The 12,900-nt window shown below is 44.4% G+C and overlaps 1 non-coding gene across 1 annotated transcript; it reads right to left on the bottom strand.

Moving 5' to 3' along the window:
• Positions 1-10,146: 10,146 nt before the first annotated feature.
• Positions 10,147-10,252, bottom strand: LOC120618794 (U6 spliceosomal RNA). The gene has a single exon (XR_005657297.1). It is a non-coding gene; the product is annotated as a U6 spliceosomal RNA (small nuclear RNA).
• Positions 10,253-12,900: the final 2,648 nt, after the last annotated feature.

Raw genomic sequence — 12,900 nt, 5'->3', positions numbered from 1 at the left:
GGATCGGAACGTACCATCCCGGCGGGGAGGGGGGGAGAGGGGACCGGGGGCGGGCCCGGAGGCTGCAGCCGGAGGCCTCTGCGGATTCGCAAGCTGAGAGGAGGAGGCAGTACGCTGTCCCCCTCCTCCCGCCCCTCTTCCCTCGCACTCTCACCCCCGGGACAGGGAGGGCGCGCTGCAGAGCGGCCCAAGTGGATGGGTCCGCGCAGGCGGGAGGCGCGGGGACTCCGTGACACTCCGGCCAGCTGATGCTGCCTGCCTGTAACTGGAGCTGAGTGTCGGGGCCTCATCTCTCCACCATCTCTGCCTCTGACAGACTTCATTTGTGCCTCCGCCTCCTTTCCGCTCCCTCTTTGGACGGGACTCTGATTTTGGTCTCCATCTCTCCTTTCCCTCTCATCATCTCCATTTCATCAAACACTGACAATGTCTTGTCTACCCTACCCGGCTTCTAACAGGGCCTTAAATTCCTATGGGCCTTTGGGCAAGCCAGGTGGGCACGTCTCCTTGCCTCCATTTTCTCACCTGTGAAATGGGAGCAAGAGGCCCCTCACTGCCTTGTCATAGAAAGGGGGTGTAGGAAGATGCAGCTTCTGATTTTTATAACCCTGCTGAGACATTTTGCCAGGGTTTTTTTGTCTTCTCCAACACCTCTTTTTGCTCCCTTTCTGCCTCCACTCTCAGCTTCCATCACCCTGACTCCATCTCCCCCGACCCCCCATCCCAGAGCCTGCCCCATCTCTTTTCCCAGGCTTGTCCTTGGGACTCAGCCATCACCAGGCCCATTTTTCCGCAGTTGCTGCAGTGTTACTGTGGGGCTTGCAATCTCAAGAGCTGGGCTCGAGTCCCAATTTAGTCACCCACTGGCCCATGGACTTTGGCACAGCCTTAACTTCTCTGAGCTGCAGCATCTCCTATGAAAAGGAGGATGACAGCGGAGCTCTCTCCATCCCAGACGGACTGTAAGACACACAGGTTATGGCAGTGGATGCCCAGTGAAGACCATGAAACACTCTGAGTATGCAAGTTGTTATTACCTGAGGAACCTCCTACCAGAGTGTCCTGGGCTGCCCCATGGTGAGGACTCAGGGAGCTGCCTAAAAGAAGGATCTGAACCTTATAGGGTGGGATGAGAAGCCAAGTCTTGGTGCAGGTGGGGGTGGCCCCTTACCATCTGCTTCCCTGTCAACAACCAGCTAGACCCACCTAATGATGCGGGAGAAAGGGCCCTGGGTAGACAGGTAAAGTATTGAAGGCTTTATTCTGCCTCTACTTGCCCTTTGGCCCCGCTCCATAACCACCAACTTCTCTCCACACACACACACCTAAGCCTGGGCCTCCCTCTCCAGAGTGTTTCTCAGCCCTTACCAACCTGAATTCCTCTCTGTCCCCCCTCTCCTGATTGGGAGAAGGAGAGAGGGGACAGAGAGGAACCTCTTCCCACAAGCTGCTCCCGCACTCTCCAGCCCCCCTCCCCCACCCCTGAGTACTGCCCCTTGAGCTTTGCTTGGCCATTTCAGGTTCTGGCCTGACCCTCCCTCTCCATATCTGTGTTTTAGAATGTTTTCCTTCTCCTGTTTGACAGCTCAAGTGCCACCTCCTCCAGGAAGCCTCCTTGGCTCCTAGTCAAGATTAGATGCTTCTCTTCTGTAGTTTCATGGCATCCTGACATAGCACCTGTCGCATAGCACTGTGGGATTTCTTTGTTTGTCTCCCCATTAGACTCTAAGGGAGCCTGTCTGTAGCAGGTTTTGGGTCAGCAGCACTGAGTAGCAGGCATGTGAAACACTCCATGTATCCCAGCTATTACTACTACCCAGACATGTGGTGTTACACAGAGCCTGACTCTATGTCAGCCTCAGTATTTTCATGTGTTTGTGTATCTCACCTGCTCCTCTCCCCATTCATTTTGCCTTAGCTGCACAGGTCTCTTGGCTGTTCCTTGACTGAACCGAACATGCTCTTAGCTCAGGTCCTTTGCACTTGCTGTGTCCTCTGCCTGGAATATCTACAGATTGCTGCAAGGCTCATTCCCTCACTTAACTTCATGCCTCTGCTCGGACATCATTGGAGAGGGCTTCCTGATCCCATACAAGTAGCAAGGCCACCACCATACTCCCCCCATCCCCCACCAACTTATTGGACAGTACCTTTTTCCTAATCCACCTTATTTTTTTTTAATGGCAGTTGTTATCCTTGACATATATTATTGGTTTAGTTCCGCCATCACCTCCCCCCTTTCTCTCTCTCTCCCATCACCACTAGAATATCAGCTACATGACAGGAGGTGGAGTTTTTTTGGCGGGGGAGAAGGGCAAGGTTGTTATTGCTTTATACCTATGGGTTAAAATAGCGTCTAGCACCAATGTAATAGGCGCTTGATAAATGTTTGGATGACTGAAGTACATTATACAAGATCCTTATATTCCTCAGACATTTTGACATGTCAATGCTGTGATGTTTCTCAGATGTTGGACTCTGTTACCTTGACATCACTGATATGTCCCAATCATGTGGTCTTTGGACATTGGAAGGTTTGTCTAACACTGTTCTGGCCACTGGAGGCAGTAAGGTGTGGTGGTCCAGAGCACAGACTTCAGAGTCAGGCAGCTTTGGTTCTGATCTCAGCCTCTCTATTTAAAAGCTCTATAACTCCGGACAAGTTAGTTCCCCTCTCAGAGCCTCAGTTTCCTAGTGAGGAATAGTGATAATACCAATTTTGTAAGACTGCAGAGCATATTAAATGATAATATATGTAAAGATAGCACCCAGTATTAGCTGTCCGTATTAGCTGTAACGGTTCTACAAATGTTTAGTGAAATAATTCATTTCCACCCTCATAAGCAACTCAATTGCACTGCAATTCATTCATCATGTGTGTCCTGCCTTTTGTGTGACACATTGTGGTAGACACTTTACTGGTTCAAAGAGGAATCAGACGTGTAGCCTTTCTTCGAGTAGGAAAGGATTATTCAGAGCTCACTGTGTGCTATGCTGGGGTGGGAGCAGGAGCGGCAGGACAGCTAGAGGGGAAATGCCTGAGGGGAAGTGAGGGGTTCCCCAGGGGAGCTTATTGGCTTCACACTTGTAAATTCCTAGTGGGAGTGAGGGATTGGAGGGTGGGCTTTATTCTGTTTGTACTAGATGGGGCGGTGGGGGGAATTTCAAGGTTTTTTGAGCAGGGAATAATATGTTCAAAGTCCTGCTTAGGAAAGACCAAACTGCTGTAGTAATTTTTGTCATTAAAGTGTTTTCTTAAGCAATAAGGGAAGAAGGACCAGCCTGAGAGAAATGTGTGGGAGGGATTGAAGATGCATGGATGAGTGCAGAGATTTTGTGATAGTTCTTGTGACAGAGGCTCACAATCCAGACTCTGCAGCAGGCTGCCTGGGCTCAAATCCTGGCGCTTAGTGAGATGTTTCGCTTCTCTGTGCCTCAGTTTCCTCATCTGTAAAATGAAGGCTGTGAGCTTGTATTGGTAAAGCTCTTAGAATGGAGCCAAGCATATAACAAGTGTTCCACATATGTCTGATAGTTTAAAAATAAGACGAATGATCCAGGGGCAGAAAATATGGAGAGAGGCAGACAGCTTGGGGCAGAATTGACAGGACTTGGGAAGAGGCCGGAATTGGGACAAAGGGAGAAGGGGAGTCTGAAGGAATAGAGGCTTGGAGGCTAAGTCCCTGGGAGAATGATGCCATTATTAAAAGAGAGGAAGGAGCTGACTTGTTTTTAGGCAGGGTCAGGTTGAGTTTGCGGTGCCTGTGCATCTTGGTGGAGATGTCCTGTAGGCGATCAGCTAGAGGCTCCTGGTATCCGAGAGAGGTTCTGCCAGGGTCTTACACAGCCCCGGGGCACCATGCACTGTGTTTTAGGAGATTCCCTCGCCCCTTCCCACCCTGCAACTCAACCCTGGCTTCATGGAGTTGAGCAGTGTGGCTGCCAGGGACTGGGCTGGATTTGGGGGTTTGCCACTCCATGGTCATTCTATATGAACAGTGGCTGAACCTTGAGTAAGTGAGGACATCCCTGAACGTAAAGCCAAGGAGAGAAGAACAAGGAGAGGCAGCACCTGGGAATGGGAGAGACAGAAGGAAGTTCTTTTCTCCCTCCAGAACTTCCCTTCAAAACCTCTGCTAGGCTGCTGTGAGAGTGGAGAGATTCAAAGACCACATGGGGAGGTTGTAGATCCAAGCCATTTCCTCTCCTTTCCTTCCAGGCCTACACCATGGCGGCCCATCTCACTCCACGTTCTGCTCTGGTTGCCAGCCAGCTCTGTTTGGGCTGAGTGCTAGGGAGAGGACGGGGCTGAAGGTGTGGACAGAGGTGGTGTTTTTCATTATACAGCCATAAAAGCAAAAAGTAACTTACCCAAAATTACATGACATGTCAGGAGCCAAGCCAAGATGAGAAGAGTAAATGTGACCCTCAGCTTAGGGACTGTCAGCCCAAGAGTGTGTCAGTGACAACACTTAGACTGGGTGTGCAGGTGGAGTTGCGAAGTTCTCAGGCTTCCTAGATGGGCAAAATCAGAGCCATCCAGGGAACTCTCCTCAGATCCTTACCCATAACCCCTTCCCTCACACAGACCTGCATACCCAGCCTGCACCAGCCCCTGCCCCCTGAAGGGTAAATTTGAGGCCAGTGAAATTTGAGGCAAGAGGAGTGCAGAAGCAGATGCTAGAGCCCAGGTCACTCACAGTAAGAAGGTTTCTGCAAGACCTTCTTGCAGAAACCTTCTTATGGTGGCCCAGGTGAGCTCAAGCATCCCAACGCACCGTCTTAAGAGTGCCTGGGCCTCAGCTATGGCTGCCCTTTACAGATTTCAAAGACCGCCATTGCCCTGCAGATCCTCGGTCCCCTACCCCTCTCACTGCTATCCATATAAGCCCTTCCAATCTCCCCCTCCCTAGCAGCAGCAAAGAACCCAACATCCTGTGCTGGCCAGCCATAGCCTGTTGTGCAATCCCTCTGAGCTGGGGTTTCCATTCCTGCTTCCTCAACCCCCTCACTCCTGACACACTGCCTGCCCAGATAAGGTCTCCAGAGCACAGGGACACAAAGCATCTGGCAAGCATCAACACCCTGAATATTACTCTTCTTCTCAGCGGCAAGATTGCTTAAGGTGTGGAGCCACATTCCTGTCCCTCTCTTGCCCATCCTCCTTTTTCCTCCACCACTCTTGGGCTCTTGCTGGGAGCTGGGTAGGGGGGCAAAGTTCAGGAGAGTTGATTTCCAGCCCCACCTGCTCTGCTGCCCTCTGCATGTGCGGGCCCTTGAGAAGTCATTTCCTTCCCTTGGGTCTTGGTGTTGGTGCCCACCCTCCCTGATTCCTGGGACAGTCGCGGGTTCTGTTACGATCACATGCTGTGTTATGTGTATGTGGCTTTCTGCTTCTCTGCCAGATAGAAAGCTCTTTAAAGGTAGGACTATGTATCTTGATCCTTCCAGCCCCCACCCAATCTCTTCCACTTGGTAGAGTTCAGTGGTGAAGAATAAAGATTTTGGAAATTAGGTCCATTTGGATGCAAAAAGGTGACCTTAGCCAAGTCATCAAATCCCTCCAATCTTAGTTTCCTCATCTGTAAAATGGATATCATTAAATGGATATTCATGAATTAATGAATATCCATTTTACAGATGAGGAAACTAAGATTGGAGGGATTTGATGACTTGGCTAAGGTCATCAACCAATATTTAGTGAGGGCCTACTACATCTCCAACATTGTCATATATACAGCAGTGAACACAAGAGACACAAATCCCTGCCCTGTGGGACTTACTTTTTAGTAGGGAATATTAGTACCTGTCTCAGGGGTAATCGTGAGGACTTGAGCTCACATATGGACAATGTTCAGCAAAGTGCCTGGCATGGGAGGCCTGACAAATGAGAGCTCCTGTGAGCATTCATTCAGAACAATTTATCGAGAACTTTCTATGCTACCAGCACTGTGCTATGTGCTAGGGAGACAAGGATGCAGAATATCCCATCTACACCCTCAAGGAACTCACAGTTTAATTCACCTACTATGTGTTGAATGGGTACCATCTTCATCATTGCTCAGAAGCTTATAACCAGCATCAATTTGTATTGCATGCTACAAAGAACTATAAAATTATAGAATGTCAGGTGTAGCAGAGACAGCTCTTTATCCCCAATACTCTTCAGACAAAGCCATACATGATTGATGGTTATCAACACTGTGCTTTTAGGAGGTTCAGAAAAAGGAGTGGTTGTATTTGGTTGGGAGATCAGAAAGAATCGGGGTGAGGTGGCGTTTGAACTGTATCTGGAAGAAAAGGGGAGGATTCAATAGATAGTGACAGAAATAGGAAAGTAGACCCTTCAGGGGACCAGCATGGTACACAAATAAAGGCATGGGGAAAAGAAAATGTGAGGTACCAACTTTGTGCTTAATCCCAAGATGGCCTAGCTCAGGTTGGAAGCTGGTCTGGGCAAGGCAGCTGTAGTCAAAAGTTCAGGAGAAAACTGCCCAAAAGATGGGATTTGAGGGACCCCTTTCCCAGCCCTCTACCCTTGGCCAAGACACCAGGTTCAAGATTTCACCATTAGAAATTTATTCCCTTGGGTAGGTATCCAGCCTCCAAGAGGTCCTTGGCAGGGGGCAAATCATCCCCAGAGGAATAACATGGAAGGATTGTTCTTAGCCAAGGAGGGAGTGGTGGGGAAAGGGACCTGGGAACAGCGGAGAGTGGGGTGATGTGACTGGGACAGTAATAATAATAGCTAACATTTATCGAGCACTTCTATGCTAGGCACTGAGCTAAGTGTGCTACATAGGTTGCTTCATTTAGTCCTGACAGAGGAAGGCCCTCTTATCATCTCCATTTTACAGATGAGGAAACTGAGACTTGGAGAGGTTAAGTGACTTGCCCGAGGTCTCCCACAGCTGGTAGTCTGCAGCCAGAACCCAGAGCCCAGCTTTCAACCACCACACAGCCCACCTTGAATACTCAGTTTTCTGACTGAGGTTAATAGCAGCTCCTTCACTGAGCTGTGAGGCTTCAGTGATGAAAGTAAAACTCAGTAGTGTGACGTGTTGTAGATACTTCACACATGCCAGTCTCTTTCTTTTTTCTGAGTGGAAAGCTCCGTTTCACAAGCCAGGAGCCTTGTAAATATTTCAGTGGTGTCTCTGTGGCTGAGGCTGTGAAGCCTGTTCTCTGCAGCGCTTGGTGACAGTGAGGTCTGGGGGACACTTTGGGCCTGTTGCAAGTGTTTGATCAGCTTCATTAAAAAAAAAAAAGACCTTATTTTGAAATTGCTGACAGTCATAGGCATGAGACAGATCTGCAGACTTTTTCTGATGCTGGAACATGTAAGCTGGCCTAGGATCTCTTTTCCCAAACAAGGCCATGGCCAAGCAAGGCTTAGCAGCCATCCATGGAATCCTCTACCACACATACTCACACTCAACCTGCAGACTGTGCCAATGACTCTAAGGGTCCCAGATGGGCTACAGAGTGTCTAGAAAAAAAACAAGGGTAACACACTGTACCCCTACAGCAGGAGATAAAGCTAGAACTGAGGGCAAGTTTACCTGGGTTGGTGCCTCTGGAGAACTTTGAATTCTTTTTTTTAAAAAATGTTTTATTATGGTAAGAACATTTAACATGAAATCTACCCTCTTAACTTTAAATGCACAATACAGTATTGTTACCTATAAGAACAACCGTTGTACAGCAGATCTCTAGAATTTATTCATCTTGCATAACTGAAACTCTATGCCCATTAAATAACAACTCTTCATTTCCCCTTCCCCCCAGCTCCTGGCAACCATCATTTTGACTCTCTTCTTCTCTGAGTTTGACTGTTTTAGATACCTCATAAGGGTAGAATCTTATAGCATTTCTTTTCCTATGTTGGCTTATTTCCCTTAATGTAATGTTCTCAAGGTTCAACAATGTTATTGTATATGGCAGGATTTCCTTCTTTTTTAAGACTGAAAAATATTTCATTATATATATAAAATCACATTTTCTTTATCCATTCATCCATTGATGAAAATTTAGGTTTGTTTTCACATTTTAGCCCTCGTGAATAATGCTGCAATGAACATGGAAGTCTAAATATCTCTTTGAGATCCTGATTTCAGTTCTTTTGGATAAATACTCAGAAGTGAAACTGCTGAATAATACAGTAGTTCTAGTTTTAATTTTTCGAGGAACTGCCACACTGTTTCCCATAGCGGCTGCACCATTTTACATTCCTACCAATAGTGTACAAGGGTTCTCTTTTTTCCACGTCTATACCAACATTTATTACTGTTTTTGATTGTTTGTTTGTTTGTTTGTTTTTGGTAACAGCCATCCTAACAGGTGTGATGTGGTATCTCATTGTGGTTTTGATTTGCATTTCCCTGGTGATTGGTGACATCGAGCCTGTTTTCATATACCTGTTGACCATTTGTATGCCTTCTTCGGAGAAATGTCTATTCAAGCCCTTTGTTTATTTTTAAATCAGGTTATTATTATTATTTGCTATTGAGTTGTAGAAGTACCTTACATATTTTGGATATTAACCCCTTATCAGATATATTGCTTGAAAATATTTTCTTTCATTCCATAGGTTGCCTTTTTACTCTGTTAATTATTTCCTTTGCTGTGCAACAGCTTTTTAGTTTGATGTGGTCCCACCTGCCTATTTTCAATTTTGTTGCCTGTATTTTTAATGTGATATCCAGGAAATCATCGCCAAGATCAAAGTCATGAAGCTTTCCCCCCATTTTTATGTCTAGGAATTCTATAGTTTCAGGTCTTCCATTTAAGTCTTTAATCCATTTTGAGTTGACTTTTGTGTGTATCATGTAAGATAATGGTCCAATTTCACTCTTCTGTGTGTGAATATCCAGTTTTCCCAGCACCATCTGTTGAAGAGACTGTCTCTCTACCATTGTATATTCATCATACTGCTTTTGAAGATCACTTGACAATATATGTGTGGATTTTTTTCTGGGCTGTCTACTGTTTTCCATTGGTCTATATGTCTGTTTTTATACTAGCACCATACTGTTTTAATACTATAGCTTTGTAATATATTTGGAAATCAGAAAGTATGATGCTCTAGGTTTGTTCTTTCTCAAGATTGTTTTGGCTACTTGGGGTCTTCTGTGGTTCCATATAAATTTTAGGATTGTTTTTTCTATGTCTGTAAGAAGTGCCTTTGAGATTTCGACTGGGATTGCATTGAATCTGTAGATTATTTTGGGTAACATAGACATTTTAACAATATTAAGCCTTCCAATCCATCAACATGAGATGTCTTTTCAGTTATTTGTGACTCCTTTAATTTTTTTTAATCAACGTTATATAGTTTTAGGATATGTATTTTTGCTTCCTTAAGTTTATCTCTAAGTATTTTATTTTTTTTATGTTATTGTAAATGCGACTGTTTTCTTAATTTTCTTTTCAGACAGTTTGTTGTCAGTATATAAAAAGCAACTGATTTTTTTATGTTAATTCGATATCCTGTAATGTTACTGAATTCATTTATTAGTTCTAACAGGTTTTTTTTGAATCTTTGGGATTTTCTACATATAAGATTATGTCAACTGTGAGCAGAAAATTTTACTTCTTCCTTTCCAATTTGGATGCTCTTTATTTCTTTTTCTTCCCCAATTGCTCTGGCTAGAACATCTAGTACTATGTTGAATACAATGGCAAGAGTAGGCATCCTTGCCATGTTCTAGATCTTAGAGGAAAAACTTTCAGTCTTTTACCATCGAGTATGATATTAGTAGTGGGTTTTTCATATGTGGCCTTTATTATGTTGAGATAATTTCCTTCTATTCTTACTTTTCTGAGAGTTTTTATTATAAAATGGAGTTGAACTTTGTCAGTTGCTCTGTTTGCACCTATTGAGATGATCATGTGATTTTTGTCCTTCATTCTGTTTATGTGGTATATCACATTAACTGATTTTTATATGTTGAACCATCCTTGCATCCCAGTGATAAATCCCACTTGATCATGGTGTATAATCCTTTTTTCCTCTTTTATCAAGATGATAAAAATTTATTAGCATAATTTTAAAATAATGAATCATATATAGATTTAATATATGCAAAATTTATAGTAGTGTACAATTTCTTTTTTTAATTTTCCTTTTAATTTTATATTAGTTTCAGAAATATGGAACGCTTCACAAATTTGTGTGGCATCATTGCGCAAGGGCCACGCTAACTTCTCTGTATCATTCCAATTTCAGTATTTGCGCTGCTGAAATGAACACAGTGTATAACCCTTTTATTGTGCTGTTGAATTTAGTTTGCTAGTATTTTGTTGAGGATTTTAGTGCCTATGTTCATCAGAGATATTCCTCTATAGCTTTTTTTCTTATAGTGTCTTTGTCTAGCTTTGGTATCAGGATAACACTGGCCTCATAAAATGAATTTGTAAATATTCCCTCTTCTTCAATTTTTGGGAGAGTTTGAGAAGGATTGGCATTAATTATTCTTGAAATGTTTGGTAAAATTCACCAGTGAAGCCATCTGATCCTGGCTTTTCTTTGTTGAGAGGCTTTTAATTACTGATTCGATCTCCTTTCTAGTTATAGTATGTCTATTCAGATTTTCTATCTTCATGATTCGGATTTCCTGTAATTGGTAGGTTGAATGTTTCTAAAAATTTATCCATTTATTCCAGGTTATCTAATTTATTGACACTGGGGAACTTTTTTCACTTAATTTTGTAGCTTAAGCATTTTGAAGATAGAATTTTGGCAGACGGAGTTGGTGGAAGGAGCATGCCGCAAGACGGAGATGGCAGAGTGAGAGCATGGTGTCTCTGGGCTCTTTATGTGCCCACATTAGGGTCCTCAGAGCCCATAGATAGGCTGGACCGTTGAGCTCCCTGGGCCCCCAGCCCAGCCCCTCAACTCTCTGATTGGTTAGTGGGCCACACCCCTGGCCCAGCCTCAGCCCATTTTCCTGTCTGGCACTCTGGGCTGGTATCTGGGCAGGGACATGAAGTTGCAGCCACCTTTCTTCTTGGCAAAGTCTCTCAAGGAGACAGAGCCTGTTTTTTGGATAATGGAATTGAGTTTCCAGCTCCAAGACTAACTAGAGGAGACCAAATCCCACGACTGATGATCTAGATCTGTGCCATCCAGTATGGTTGCCATGAGCCACACGTGGCTGCTGAGCATTTGATATGTGGGCAGTCCAAATCAAGATGTATTTTAAATGTAAACTACACACTGAATTTCCAAGGCAATATGAAAAGTGAATGTAAAATATCTTATTTTTAAAAATTTTTTATTTTGATTACATGATGAAATGATAATATTTTGGGTGTATTGGGTTAAATATGTTAAATATGTTAAAATTACTTCTATTTGTTCTTTTTGCTTTTTTTATGTGAATATTAAAACAATTTAAATTACTTACCATGTGGTTGGTGTCTCACATATTTCTTTCCACTGAACCGTGCTAATCTAGACTGAACTATTCCCCGTTCCCCACTCTTCTGAGGGAACACCCACAGGCAAAGTTGTGGGAAACTCAGATGGAGAGGGATCGTGATGCATCCAGACTAGGCTGGAGATAAGGAGGGATGCTTGGGGGTAGGCTAAGCCCCACGAGGCTCCGGAGAAGAGAGTGTGGAGCAGGTATTTTCTCTTTCACCCTAGTATTTCTCTGTTTCTGTCTACTTCCCTAGCAGACTGTAAATTCCTGGAGATAAATGTGACCTTGTTTTGTTCATCTTTATATCTCAATGCCAAACACAGCGCTTGCCATAGAGTAAGTGCTTGAAAATGTGCACTGAGTTAATAAATGAGGTGAGTGATAGGATGGGGAGAGAATCTAGACAGCAGAGAACTGTGCTGAGATGGTGTCAGGTCTGCCTGGGTGGCTATAGCACTCAGAATATTTGGAGATTTTAATCCTTAAACCCTTTAAATTGTAATCTCCAGAGAGCAGGGAGGCCAAACTCATATATGCTGGAAGCAGTAGGTAGAAGACAACTGGGAACAGGCAGTGAGGACACCCCGAGGTCATTATATCCAATCTCCTGTCCCTTTGCCCCCTTCAAAGGAGCAGATTCTTCCTGTTCCTAAGGTCAGCCTACTAGCTCTAGCCTGGTCCTTCCTCATATGCACACACACATACCTAGGCCAAAGTTCAACAGGTCTCTCCACACTCAGGCCAGGATGGTTAAGGCTGCTAGTACAGCCCAGGGAGGGAGGAAACATTCAGCTACTCCTGCCTGGCACCACTCTGCCCTCGCATCAAGCTAGCGCCCCACCCTGCCCAATTCATGGGTCAGCAACTCTCAGGAGCACCGTTCTTACACACCTCAACTCTCTAGGTGGGGTCCCCCTGGCAGGTTCCCACAGTCCCCACCCTCCGTGAGACTCTTCGCCCAGCAGTAGGCAAGGTAGGGATACAGCAGGATCAGGGAGGATCCTTTCTGTGCATACAGAAAGGATCCCAGAGAAGCTCAGAGGGACGGATAGCTAGTGCTGCATGTTGAGAAGCCTGCAGGGACTGGACAGTGTGACCTCTGCCCCTCAGTTTCTTCTTTTAGTTTTTATTATGGAAAATTTTAAACCTACAAAAGAGGAGAGAATAATGTAATGAACTGCCACATACTCATTATTTCACTTCAATGACTATCAACTCATGGCCCACTGAGTGTGATCTATAGCCCTGCCTGGGTTCTCTCACAGCAAATCTCAGACATATCATTTCATCTGTAAATATTTTAGTATGTATTCCTAAGAGCAAAGACTTTTAAAAATAGCCACACTACCATTAGTGTACCTAAAAAATGAACAATTGTTAATATCATCAAATATCCAATTGTTAAAATTCTCCAATTGTCTCATTTCTAAAATATTTGTTTAAATCAGGGTTCAAATAAAGTCTATGCACTGCA

This window comes from Pteropus medius, unplaced genomic scaffold (assembly GCF_902729225.1).
Source record: "Pteropus medius unplaced genomic scaffold, Ma_sr-lr_union100, whole genome shotgun sequence".
Taxonomy (NCBI): Eukaryota; Metazoa; Chordata; class Mammalia; order Chiroptera; family Pteropodidae; genus Pteropus; species Pteropus medius.
The sequence above is the reverse complement of the archived record's forward strand: the minus strand, read 5'-3'. Positions and strand labels throughout refer to the sequence as shown.